The 14919-nt window shown below is 32.8% G+C and overlaps 1 pseudogene; it reads left to right on the forward strand.

Annotated features, from left to right (window-relative positions):
- The first annotated feature begins 4113 nt into the window (after positions 1-4113).
- LOC106297050 lies at positions 4114-9538 on the forward strand (annotated as a pseudogene).
- The last annotated feature ends 5381 nt before the right edge of the window (positions 9539-14919 follow it).

Raw genomic sequence — 14919 nt, forward strand, 5'->3', positions numbered from 1 at the left:
TCGTGTACGTGCGTCTCTTCTCCACATCAAAGCCTCTCGGATCCGATGCACGACGACCATAAGAGACATACGATGGATCTCTGACGGCAAGGCTTGTCTCCAGCACCGTGTTACATCTCCGGTGACACAAGGTGCCCCAAACGGTGAACGCTACGTAGTGGTAATGAGGCGTGACATCTCCTTCTCTTTCCATGGGATACCGTCCCTCAGTTTCACAAAATAATGATGGCATGAAGGTGATGGTGTTGTCTTGGTTGCCGCTAGGTTTCATGAAGAAAAAGAAGATGGTATGAGGAGGTTGACGGCTTGACGTATATTTTAGGGTTACACAAACTCTTATATATACGCCCACGATTTAGTTAATGAGATTGGCTTTGGGTTTCACACATAATTGTTTTAAATTAAACCATACCGGTTTAACAAAACCGGGTGGTTACAATTTTTCGCATGCATTTTACACGAGAGATATGGTTAATGGAGAAAAAAGATAAGCAGTGGTTGATATATTCAAAAGCTTTGGATAAATCTTTTTGTTTTTGCTGCAAGTTGTTCAGACATGAAAGCAGTGTTGGAAACTTGGTAACCACAGGATTTAATGATTGGAGAAACTTTGCAACAAGTCTGAAAGAACACGAAATGTCTCATGATCATGTTATATGCATGACACACTATAAGGAGTTGGAGTTGAGATTATGAAAAAAATCAAACAATTGATAAGCATGTTCAAGAAGAATTAAAGGAGAAAGGCCATTGGAGAGAAGTATTTTTAAGAATATTTGCAGTGGTGAAAACTCTAACTCAAAGAAATCTGGCATTTCGGGGAGATAATGAAAAACTTGGTGAAGCAAACAATGGAAATTTTTTGGGTCTTATTTAGATGATTGTGGAGTTTGATGCAGTGATGAGAGAGCATGTTAGGCGAATTGAGAAAAAAATAAATATATGCGTATTATCTTAGTCACAAGATTCAGAATGAGATGATTCAAATGCTTGCTAAGAAGATCAAAGTTATGATCATAAAGAAGATCCATTATTCTAAGTATTTCTCCATAATTCTTGATTGTATTCCAGATATTAGTCACAAAGCGCAAATGACTTTGGTTATCAGATGTGTGGATGTTTCTAGTTTCTACAATGTCAAGGAAGGTTGAGGAATTCTTTTAGACATTTCTGATTGTCAAAGATAAATCATGAGAAGGGATTTTTACTTCCCTCCAAGATTCATTGGTTGAGCTAGAGTTAGACATTGGTGATGTGAGAGAACAAGGATATGAAAATGGATCTAATATGAAGAGAAAAGAATAAAGGAATTCAGAAAAGGTTGTTGGAAATTGATCCAAGGGCATTCTTCATCCCATGTAGTTGTTATAGTCTGAATCTTGTGTTATGTAATATAGCAACTTCTTCCCCAAAAGTTGTGTCCTTTTTTGGAATCGTTCAACGAATATATATATATTGCTTTTTTGCTTCCTCGACAAACAGATGGGACATACTGAAAAATATGGTTAAAGGATTTAACCCTTAAATCTTTGTCTCAGACACGTTGGAAAAGTCATGTTGAAAGTGTCAAAGCAATACGGTTTCAGGCCTTAGAAATCAGAGAAGTGTTACTTTGTTTGGCTGAAAGTACTTACAATCCAGCAACACGAAGCAGTGTTGAATCTCTTGCTTTATGTGAAACACATGGGATTGGAGGTTTTGAGTTTATGTTTGGTATGGTTGTTTGGTATGACCTTATTTTTGTTGTCAACACTGTAAGCTAGAGGTTGCAATCAGAAAATGTTGATATTGATGCTGCAATTCAGCAACTGAAAGGTCTTGTGTCATATTTTCAAAAATATTGGGAGACTGGGTTTGAGGAAGCAAAAGCTAAGGCTAGAGAAATTGCAGCAGATATGGAAGCTGAATTTCCTATGAAACAAAAGTGTATTATTAGGAGAAAAAGCACTATGAGAGATAGTTGGTGAGAATGTGCTACTAGAACTAGAAGAGGGTTTCAGGATTGAGTACTACAACACACTCATGGACCAAGCTATAGTGTCTCTTCAGTCAAGATTTGAACAATTTCAAAAGTATTGAACACTTTTGGATTTTTGTTTGATTTTAAAAAACTAACAGCCGCAAGTGAGGAGACTTTGAGGGCATATCATGTTTGAATCTAGAAGCTTCTTTGAAGAATGGTATGCATTCAGACATTGTTGGTGAAGATTTGTTTATGAAACTGAAGATTCTCCGAGAAACAATACCATTGGAAGTTCGAAAGCCTATCAAGGTTCTTGATTTTTTGAAAAAAAAAATGGAGGATTGCTATAAAAACATAGAAGTTGCTTATCGTATATTGTTGACTATTTCGGTATCGGTTGCAACAGCTGAAAGAAGTTTTTCGAAGTTGAAACTGATAAAGAATTATTTGCAGACTACCATGCCACAAAAGAGATTAAATGGATTAGCTATGTTATCAATTGAGATGGATATGGTTGAAAGACTTGACTATACGAGTTTAATGAATGATTTCGCAGGAAAGAATGCAAGAAGATCAATATTTCAGCAATAAGTATTTTTAATTCTGTTACGTACTTTTGTTTTTCTTTATAAACATTTTGCGAATTTTGATTGTTTTATGGAAGTTTGATTTTTAGTTACTCTTGTTATATGATTTTGAGTGACATATATAAGGGCATAGTTTTTTGAACTGGCTTAGGATGTTATAGAGTGTTGGACCGGCACTAGCGGCACATCTAAATAATTTAAGAGCCCTAACTGTAATGCATTATTTCTACAGTATTAAGGTTAACTTAGAGCTGGGTTAAAAAATTTAAGGGTTTTGATAGGGTTGGACCCTACTAGATAAAAAAAAAAAAATTGTTTTTTTTTGGCAAACAACAATAATTTGGTACAATGTTAAAACTTCAAAAATGAATTTTCTTTACAAAACGGTAAATTGTAAAAATAAAATTTCGCCAAAAAAGTTTTTCTGCCAAAACTGTAAAAAATGAGTTTTCCGCCTAAATGAGTTTTCCCGCCAACTGCAAAACAAGATTCCTCGCCAAAACCGCAAAAACAAGTTTTCCATCCAAACAAGTTTCTCGACAAAACCGCAAAAACGAGATTTCACGCCAAAACTGCAAAACGAGACTTCCCACCAAAACTGCAAAACGAGACTTCCCGCCAAAATCATAAAAACAATTTTTCATGTCAAAAATAAATTGCACAAATGATTTTTTCCTGCCAAAACCACATAATGAGTTTTCTTGCGAAAACCACAATATCGAGTTTTCCCATTAAAATCAAGTTTTCCACCAAAATCACAAAATAAGTTTTTTCGCCGTTATTACAAAATTTTAGATTGAAAACAAGAAATATTTTAATCAAAAACCATTTTTCTTTGATTTATGTTAATATATAAGATAATATGTATTTCATAAGAGATTATATTAAATGTCTTCATATTTCAAAATATAAAGGGTTTAAAATGGTTGAAAAGGATTCAACCTTGTCTAATAGGGTTAAGGGTTCATTTAGGGCCGAGCTTAAATATAGGGTTGGGCTGGGCTGGATTATCGTATATAACATCCCTACATGTGACTGTCAGAGGACATCACGTCCATGTACCTCATGCGAATTGGATCTAGACTGTGCATGACATGTTAAAGATCAACAATAGAAACAGTACCCAGCCTTTTCAAGTTACGGAAAAATAATGGGCAAAAAATCAAAGACGGTCATCATTTTCTAGCTCTCTTCTGTGCCATTTTGCATACGTGCTGGATAAGCGTCCATCTTATTCCAAATTTCGTATTAGCTGTCAAGGACATGTGAACTGGTTGTGGTCCAACAATTAACAAGTATGATCCTTGATTCCTTGTCATTTTTCTGTTGCTTCGTTTGGTGACACAAATCGATAGTTACTTGGATTTTTTCATCTCATGCATGGCTGCTTGGATTTTTTCGTTTCATGCATGGTTACTTGGATTATTATTAAGTTGTTACACCACGTGGAGAGCATTTTCTTTTTTTGAAAATAATGATATGTATTTGCCGCGGTTCGAGTTATCCCATACATATAATATAATAAACTGTGGCATTTCACTCACTTTATATATATAGGGAGTAGCACTGCCCCATGTCAAATACTATCATTCTCACTCACAGCTGCTTTCCAACATTATAAGGTCTCTTTCTATCTCTATCTCTATCTCTATCTCTCTCTCACACACACATTAATTTTAGCTTTCTTGATTTTTCTGTATATCCGATTAAAACGAGGTAGGGTTTGGATATAAGACTATCCACGAAAATACAGAGATCTTTGAAAATACAGATTTAAAAGACAAAGAAAGGAGTACTAAATTGAAATTCTTTTTGTTTTGAAAGACTAGCAACAAAAAAAGTATTTAAAAAAGAATTCCAAGAATTTATGAACAAATCATTTTGTGGCTATGTTGGTGTCAAAGTATTGTCCCAAAAAAAATATTATTATATTTTTTAATTTTTTAACAAATATTTGTGGTATATATTTTTTGTTCCTTTATTTCATCCTTTTCTCCTGGGTATATTATAATTTTTTCTTCTTTTTCTGATACCTATCATTTTTTAGAAATTGTACGTCTTCATCCATATATATATATTGTAGTTTTTCATCAGTTTTTTTAAAGAAACAAACATATGGTTCTGGTTTCACACGATAATGAATTGTCATCGAACGGATGAAAAGTTTAATTTAAACCGTCTGTGAAAAAAAAAACACTAAGTACGTGAATATAATATGTGTGCTATTTGATCTGAGTCAGTTTGATCCTTTTTTTTGCTAACCGTCAGTTTGATCCTGAGAGGTTAAGACTACGTAGTTGTGTTTTCTTTTATTATATCTTCCAGTATAAACTTCTTTTTGGATATATATAAACTTTGATACATTTCTCGTCAATAGATATCTGACGGATCTTAAGGCCAAAATGTCTTGGGATGACGGAACGCACGCGAAGGTGAATAGAGTCCAGCTTACGTTTGATGACGTCATCAGATCTATCGAGGTGGAATACGAGGGCACCAACGTTCAGCCCCAGCGTCGTGGCACCGTTGGCACCAACTCTGACGAAGTTAGTAAACAGTGATAATATTTTTGTAATATGATTATTCTGAACTCTGAGAAGTATAAGATTTACTAGATTAAATGCGCGGGATAAACATTATATATATAAATTATTTTATGTATTATGTGTTCTTATATATTATGAAATAATAAATATATATTGAATAATTAAAAGTCAGTAATTATTATATATATAATTAAATTGGTGCAAACATATAAATCAATTTTATTAATCCAAATGTAATTAAATTTAAATGATATTAACATACATTGTATATTTTTAATATTAATGTATATTAAATGATGATTTCTACTCATATGTTTTTTTGATCATGTGTATCTTTAATATCAAAAATTTTAAATTACTGATAACAAAATTTTCATTGTGGGATTAATAATTTTAGTAATTTATAATTTAAAAAAATTTGTCAATGTTAGTTCAAAACTTTTATCAAAAAAATTTTATTCAAAGTAATTTTGAAATTAAAATATTTATTTATTCAATATGGTTTATAGTTTAATTTAGAATGATATATATACATATATATTTTAAATTTTAATGATTAATTAAATTAGACTTTTATTTATATGATTTTGTAATCATTTGTATTTTGTCTTAACAAAAATTTTAAACCATGGATCGTAAAATTTGAATGTGAGACTTTTAACAGTTTTAGTAATTTATAGTCGTCTTTTAAAATTCAAAATATAACATATACAGAAAAATCTAAATTTTTATAATATGGTTATTGTGATTTTCTTAAATTATTTTAATAGTTTAAAATTAAACAAATTTGATAGAAGATACATTATTTTTTTATCAGATCTTTATCATTCAAAATCATTAATTGTCATATATATATACTTTAGCCACATTAGACAATTCCGTAATCTTTATTTAAGGAAATAATAAATGACATTAATAATTAATTTATAGTTAGTTTAATAAAAAACTTATTATATAATTAGATGGATCAATATATTTCTCTAATAATTCTAAGAATCATCCTAGTGATGACACGTGACTACAAAAAGAAGTTGTAATGTTTCACAAATAATATATAGGGGATATCTACGAAAGATTATTAAACATTATTTTTCTGTTAATTAAAGTTTTGTTTTTTGGCAGTTTACACTGAGCTCAGACGAGTTCATAACGCGTGTGGCTGGTTACTACCGAACGACTTTCTCCGGAGACGTTATAACGGCGTTATTGTTTAGGACGAACAAGAAGACCTATGGGCCTTATGGAAACCTAACACGAAACTTCTTTTCTGCTGACGCACCGAGAAACAACCAAATCGCTGGATTTCTAGGAAATAGTGGAAGTGCACTCAACTCCATCAACGTTCATTTTGCTCCCATTCCTCCCCCTGGTAGCATTAAACCAAAACCTGTTGGCCCCGGAACAGGCGACGCTGGAAGCGGTCAACCTGCTAGCCCAGGAACCGGTGATGCGGGAGGTGGTCCAAAACCTGGTGGTCCCGGAACCGGTGAAAACGGAGCCGGCACTAAACCTAGTGGTCCCGGAACCGGTGAAAACGGAGCCGGCACTAAACCTAATGACCTTGGAACCGGGGCAGATGGAGAAGGTACTAAACCTGGTGGCTCTGGAACCGGCGAAGACGGAGCCGGTACAAAACCTGGTGGCCTTGAGACAGGAGAAGACGGAGCCGGTACTAAACCTGGTGGCCACGGAACCGGCGAAGACGGAGCTGGTACTAAACCTGTTGGCTCTGGAACTGGTAACGATGGAGGCGGTCCTAGACCTGTTATCCCTGGAAAGATGGGACCCCTTGGTGGTGACAAGGGAAATGAATTCGACGATGTTGGTTTTGATGGTGTGAAGAAAATAACTGTGGGAGCAGATGAATTCAGTGTAACTTATATCAAGATCGAATACATAAAGGACGGAAAAGTTGAAATACGTGAACACGGGACTAATCGCGGGCAACTAAAAGAGGTATAAAACATTGTGATTATTTTTTTTACGATAATATTCATTGGGTTTGCTAATAAATTGTTTGATTTTTATGGAAAATAAAATACAGTTTTCGGTGGATTATCCAAATGATAACATCGTGGCCGTTGGTGGAAGCTACGATCATATTTTCACATATGATACAACGCTTATCAAATCGCTATACTTCACAACCTCCAGGGGTTTTACCTCTCCATTATTCGGTGAGAAGACAGGAACAGATTTCGAGTTCCAAGGTGAAAATAGAGGAAAGCTTCTCGGGTTCCATGGACGTGCTGGCTATGCTATTGATGCCATTGGAGCTTACTTCCACACCGGTTCACAAGGCGGTGAGGGAGGTGACCCCAGCAAAGTGACCCCGGAAAAGGTGGTCCTAGACCTGTTGTCCCCGGAAAGATGGGACCCTTAGGTGGTGCCAAGGGAAATGAATTCGATGATGTTGGTTTTGATGGTGTGAAGAAAGTAACTGTGGGAGCAGATGAATTCAGTGTAACTTATATCAAGATCGAATACATAAAGGACGGAAAAGTTGAAATACGTGAACACGGGACAAATCGCGGGCAACTAAAAGAGGTATAAAACATTGTGATTATTTTTTTACGATAATATTCATTGGGTTTGCTAATAAATTGTTTGATTTTTATGGAAAATAAAATACAGTTTTCGGTGGATTATCCAAATGATAACATCGTGGCCGTTGGTGGAAGCTACGATCATATTTTCACATATGATACAACGCTTATCAAATCGCTATACTTCACAACCTCCAGGGGGTTTACCTCTCCATTATTCGGTGAGAAGACAGGAACAGATTTCGAGTTCCAAGGTGAAAATAGAGGAAAGCTTCTCGGGTTCCATGGACGTGCTGGCTATGCTATTGATGCCATTGGAGCTTACTTCCACACCGGTTCACAAGGCGGTGAGGGAGGTGACCCCAGCAAAGGTGGTCCTAAACCTGTAGTACCCGTAAAGATGGGACCCCTAGGTGGTGACAGGGGAAACGAATTCAACGATGTTGGTTTCGATGGTGTGAAGAGAGTAGCTGTGGCAGCTGATGAATTCAGTGTAACCTACATCAAGATCGAATACGTAAAGGATGGAAAAGTTGAAATCCGTGAGCACGGGACAAGTCGAGGGCAAGTAAAAGAGGTATGAATTAAATATTTTGGTGACTTCTGTTAATATTGAATATTTTTTGCTACATATTCATTTGTTTCTAATGAAAAACTTACATACAGTTTTCGGTGGATTATCCAAATGATAACTTCACGGCAGTTGGTGGAAGCTACGATCATATATTCACATATGATACAACACTTATCACATCATTATACCTCACAACCTCAAGAGGATTTACCTCTCCTTTATTCGGTGAGATGAAGGGAACAGAATTCGAGTTCAAAGGTGAAAATGGAGAAAAGCTTATTGGATTCCATGGACGTGCTGGTCATGCTATTGATGCTATTGGGGCCTACTTCGACACTGGTTCTAAACCGGGCGGCGACTCAAACAGTGGAAAAGGAACTGACAGCGGTTCTAGTACTAAAGACAGTGGAAAAGGAACTGACAGCGGTTCTAGTACTAAAGACAGTGGAAAAGGAACTGACAGCGGTTCTAGTACTAAAGACAGTGGAAAAGGAACTGACAGCGGTTCTAGTACTCAAGACAGTGGAAAAGGATCTGACAGCGGTTCTAGTACTCAAAGACTGGAGGCACAAGGAGGCAAGGGAGGCAATCAATGGGATGACGGAGGCGATTACGACGGTGTGACAAAGATACATGTTGCAGTTGGTCGAGGGATTGAGCAAATCAGCTTCGAGTATGTCAAGAACGGACAGACAAAGGAAGGACCCGCCCGTGGTGTGAGGGGAAGGAGATCTACCATTGGAACGGTATTATGTTTCTATTCTTTTCTAAAAATATTTTCTACTGAAAATATTCATATTGGGTTTCTCATGATCATGCAGTTTGAGATAAGTCATCCCAACGAGTATCTTATTTCCGTGAAGGGTTGGTCAGATTCATCCAACAAAATTGCGGGAATTCAATTCAAAACCAACACAAAGACTTCAAAGTATTATGGATTTGAAAAACTTCCTGGAGAAGAAAGTACAGACATTTTACTTGAAGTGAAAGACAAGAAGATCGTCGGTTTTCATGGCTTCGCGGACTCTCACGTCAATGCTCTTGGAGCTTATATCGCTCCAGCAGCCAACTGAAAACTTTGTTGGGTTTGTTTCTTGCTTTCCGTGTGAATAAAGTTACATCAGAGTCATACTTGTGGATTTGTCACTTCGAGCAGGGCCGGCTTAGGCATAGGGGCAAGGTCCACAATTTACTTGAGCCGGCCCTGACTTCGAGGTGGCATGGGCTATGTTTTTTGTTTGTGTCTCAGTGTAACTTTTGTGTTTCAGTGTGATGTTTGTGTAGTCACTTGTAGGGTTTGTTTCTTGATTTTCTTATAAATAAAGGATGTGTCTGTTTATTTTCATTTGGATTATTTTGTTCGTTGAATCATGTAAAGACTAGATAAAGGGTTTGCCTTTTAAACCAGAATTTGATTACTTTGTCGGGTACTCATTCGAGTTCGGATCAAGTATTTCAGGTTTTTAGGTATTTCGATTAAGGATTCTAGAACTGTATGGATAATTTTATATATCGGGTCGGGTCGGGTCGGGTTCGAGTATTTTCACTTCAGGTTCGGTTATTAATGAAATATTTAATAATTCTTTTAAAAACTTTTTTGAAGTGGAAGCCCACTTAGTCCAATAGTTTGATTAATGGTTCATTAATGCTTCTACACCAGGAGTTCTGGGATTCAAATCTCAGAAAACGCAAATTATGCATGGAGAAAAAATGTTATAAGAGGTCTTCAGCATGGTGCATGGCGTATCATCGAACATGGATCTCATAGGGCGGCTCGGAATGACGCAATCAGACGTGTATTCTTATACGGTGATAGAATTGACAGCTGTAAAATCATCTATGTAATATTTCTCAATATATGTAATATTTTTCAGCGTTGTAATAGCATAATTAATCAGACGTTAAAAAAACTTTTTTTTTGTTTCCACGGATTTATAATATATATTTTGTAGATAAAGGTGCAGAAGAACGTGAAGATGAGGAAGATCGTAATTTACACCCGGGCTAGAAGGCTAGGATGTACGGATCTTCATTCTTGCATGTACCAAAGAGATCTTTTTACACATTTTCATTCTTTTTTCTTTCTTATATATTGATTTCACACAAATAAACACATGGCTCGATCTCACCCTCGAAATCAGATTAAGAAGAAAAAAAGAAAGTTAAAAGCTTTTCAACCTTTTAAGATCTCTCTCTCTCTCTCTCTCTCAATATATGGTTGGATATTTCGGGTAACGTTTCGGGTAACGGATAATATCGATCGGATTCGATTATCAGGACATACTCATATCAAAAGCCGTTCGAGTATTTTTATATCTCGGTTCAGTTTCAGTTCGAGTTTTTTTTGTTTTGGGTTCAGATTCGGGTATCAGATAAAATGTTCAGGTTTGCTCATTACTCATACAATATAATGTGTTACATTATTTTTATCACATTTATATTATTAAAAGAGAAGTATAAATAAAGAGTAATCTTAAGACTTCTACTATATATCTTATTAAAAAAGGAGTATAAATGCAAGATAACCCTAAGACTTATATCTTCTATCTTATTAAGAAAGTAGTACAAATAAAAAAAAAACCTAAGACTTCTATCTTATTAAAAGAAAAGTACAAATAAAAAATAAACTTAAGACTTACAGCTTATTTACAAAGTAATGCTACTGAAGTAATTAATAAGCCTAACTTTAAACTTTTTTTTTGTATTTTCATAATTTAATAAATCGATCATAAACTAAAACAACTACTTTTTTTAACACTATGGAAATAAATGCCGCAGCTCTGTTTTCAGACTGTGGAGGCTTTGAGCTGGCTGATCATGTACTGACAAGTTCCCATATTAGTGATGGGACTAACTTACACCTAAAAGCTAGCTCACTAAAACAACTTCTTAATTACACTTTAATACCACTAAGAAACTACGTAATTCTAACTTTTAGCATTTATTATTTTTCATCAAATTAAACGACCATAAAACGTACCTAAATTTAAAAAGAATCATTTATATAATACATAAATTAATATATAAATATAAGAGAATTTTTCAAATATGACCTAAAACTTTATTTTAAACCTAAAAATATACACAAACTTCAATCAAATGCAAAAGTAATCCAAAAGTCTAGTGAAATTACAACCAGTCCCTTATGACCAAACAAAACCATAATTCATTTTTACGAATATAACCCTGAGAAGTCTTCTGAGGTTATGTAAGTCTTCTGGAAAACTTCCAGAAAATCTTCTCATACAGTTGATTTTAAAAATAATTTATTAATTTTATAAAAAAATATTTTGCTAGGATAAAAATTGAAATCATGTAATTATAAACATTTGTAAATGATAGAAATTATGATATAGTAAAATTGAATTGTTTTCAACATAGATGAGTGAATGTAGATTGAGTCATAGTATTATTTGGTTTATGGTTTGGTAGCATATGTCATAGTATTGTTTGTATTTTAGAGTTAGATTTTGGAATCTTAACTTTTTAAAAAAAAAACTAAATTTGACATATATGTGTTTAGTTTTGTGTATATTAAATACTTTAAAATTTTAATTTTAAGTTTAGTGAAGTGATAGTTTATGTTTAATTAGTTATTCAATTTTAGGGTTTAGGTTAGTTAAGTCTTCTAATAAATAACGCACTAGAAGACTTTCCAATCTTTTGGGAGAATAGTAAATTTAGAGATTAAAATATTTCAAGAAAGTCTAAAAGTCTTCTGAATCGAAAATATTTAATCTATTTGGAAACTTTTGTCTCACTATAAAAAGAAAATTAGATATTGATATGTGCACCCGCACAAGTGTTTTTTAATTTTTACATTGTTCAAAATTTATCGTACATAATTTTTGGTAACTATTTTTAACTCTTACCAATATTTTCTCGATGTTTAACATTGTTTTAAATTTTATATGCAGAAATTTTATAAATTGCTTTGAAATGTTAATTGTTTAAATTATTTATATATATATATATATATATATATATATATATATATATATATATATACCATCTGATTTTAGCATTTTTGGTTTAGCATTGAAGAAATAGATTAACTATTTTCACAAATAAATCATTTTTACTTGAATTTACCATCTGATTTTAAAAGGTTCGGCATTTTTTAGAAAAGCAAAAGTTGTTTTTGCAGACATATTTAGGTTGTTTGACGAATCTAATGTGCTTTGAAGCTATATGAATCTAATGTGCTTTGTAAGTCTGACTGTGTAGGTTAAAAAGAAAACTTAACAAAACATTAACCAAGCATGATTTACACGTTTTGAAAAATAAATATAAGTATCTCTTAAATAATTAAGATAGTTCTTTTTCATTTTAATAGTTTATAATATTTGATAGCTAAGATTAGAGATATAGATTGATAACAATAAAATAGCATATGAATAATGTGGTTTACTTTCTTAAATTTTTTGTATATTTAGCATTTTATAATTGGTAGATGTCCGGATAAAATTATAAATCGATACGTGGAAGAGAAAGCAATGAAAATTAATGTATATATGAAAGGAATATTCCACGGTTAGTTTAAGGAGACTCGAGATTTTATTTGAATATCTGAATTGATTTTTAATGCTGATTATTTAGTGTTATTAAATGAAAATAAGATAAGTGACATTTAATTATAATTATTGAGTAAAACCCAGGGTCAAATTTCATATGTACTCATGTTTTAATAATTTAGATTTACACATTTTCTCTTCTTCTCAAATAGCTGCAACAAAAATGTAATGTTTCTCACTATAAAATTCTCCAACATATCTCTAATCTCTTTAAACTTGAAAATAACACATTTTATATCAATTTTTCAATTTTTGTCTCATGTCTTTCTCACTATTTATCTTGTTTTTGCAAGTTTTTAACTACATGGTTCTCATCTTCCATTCCTGAAAGTTAGATCTAAAAATTTAATTAGATATGTATTTTTGTGTGTTCTATAAAAGTAGATATATCTCATTTTCCACTCATTTTCTCTGTTTTGAAGTCATTTGAACGTTTTTGGATTCACATGTTTTTCAGATCTGAGTTAGGCTTTGGAAGTCTTCTAACATATAATGTGCTACAAGACTTCCTCAAAGTCTTTTGACGTAGTCTTCTCTTATGTCTATTCTTTCATAACATATCTGAGTGTTTTGATAAGTTTATATGTTTAATTTTTCTTTAATTGGTAGCATCTGGTTGCTTAAAACTCTTACTTTTTTTCTAAACTAAAACTCTCCAACCTCTCTCTAATCTCTTAGAACTTGAAAACACCAAACTTTATATCAATTTATCATTTTTTGTCTCATGTCTTTCTCACTAATTCATCTTGTTTTGCAGGTTTTTTATTACATGGTTCTCATCTTATACTCCTTTAAAATTAGATCTAAATTTTTTGGATATGTATTTTTGTTTGTTCTTTAAAGGTAGATCTATCTCATCTTCCGCTCATTTCATGTTTTGAAACCATTTGAACGTTTTTGGATTTGCATGTTTTTTAGATCTGAGTCAGATTTTGAAAGCCTTCTGGAAAGTCTTCGAACATATAATGCGCTGGAAGTCTTCTAACCGAGTCTTCTCTCATGTCAAGTGGAGTCCAAGTTTGTCTTTGTGGAGGAATAATCTATAATATTTTTGTTTATGGTCTATTTTGTAATTTGTATGTGTATTCTCTTAGTTATGAATTATTTTGTAAATCTGAAGATATATTAATTAAAAAAAATTGGGAAATTACCAAAAAACATATTCATATTACCACTTTTCATTTCTCCCTTCACCACTTTTACCATCACTTTTAAAGAGGGAAAAAAATATTTATAACCCTAGGGTTAACTAATCTAGACTTTGAGCTTAGAGTTGAGGGGTGGGTAGGGTTTTTGGAATGTGGAGTTTAGGACTCGAATAAATATATAAATAAATACTTAAAAGAACAGTTTCAAACCAAAAATTTTGAATTTCAAAAAAAAAATTCAAAAAATAAGAAAGAAAAATTCAAAAAAGAAATTATAAAAAGTTTGAATTTGAAAAACTATAATTCGAAAACATAAAAAAAAAACTTTTTTTATTTAAATAATTATTAATTTTATATATAGAGAGCAATGGTATAAGAGTCTTTTGCCTCTTAATGAAGAATATATTTTTGAAAATATCTCTTTAGTTGTGGTAAAAATGAATAATGGTACCAACAATGTGGTAAATATGAAAATTCACCAAAACATTTTGGTAAATATTTTCATGTCTACAATATTTATCTTTCCAAAAGTACTTGACATTATTGAAGTTATTCAAGTTATTGATACAACTTCAATAGCAAACACAATAACACAAAAATTAGTCAAATTTCTTACAATTAAGGGAGAAGACATCTCAAAAAAATTTAGTCAAATTCAGAAAAAAATCAAACATTATAAAAATTCAAACATATAACATTTTCACTAGAAGTCTTCTGACAAGTCTTCCGGAAGACTTCTTCCCAAAAGACTTCTCGGAAGACTTAAATTTCAAGAGGGAAATTTAAAGCGGGAAACTCAAATTTTAAGTGAAAATTGAAATTTCATGAAATTTAAAAAGTATATCTTATGATATAAGAAGACACACTAAACCATGTGACTTGATATTCTTGAAGTTATTTAACATTTTTGAAAGTTGAAAAACATATCTTAAAGTTACTCAACAAGTTTACAAAAACTAAAGTAGAAGACTCCCAAAGAAA

This window comes from Brassica oleracea, chromosome C6 (genome assembly GCF_000695525.1).
Source record: "Brassica oleracea var. oleracea cultivar TO1000 chromosome C6, BOL, whole genome shotgun sequence".
Lineage (NCBI taxonomy): Eukaryota > Viridiplantae > Streptophyta > Magnoliopsida > Brassicales > Brassicaceae > Brassica > Brassica oleracea.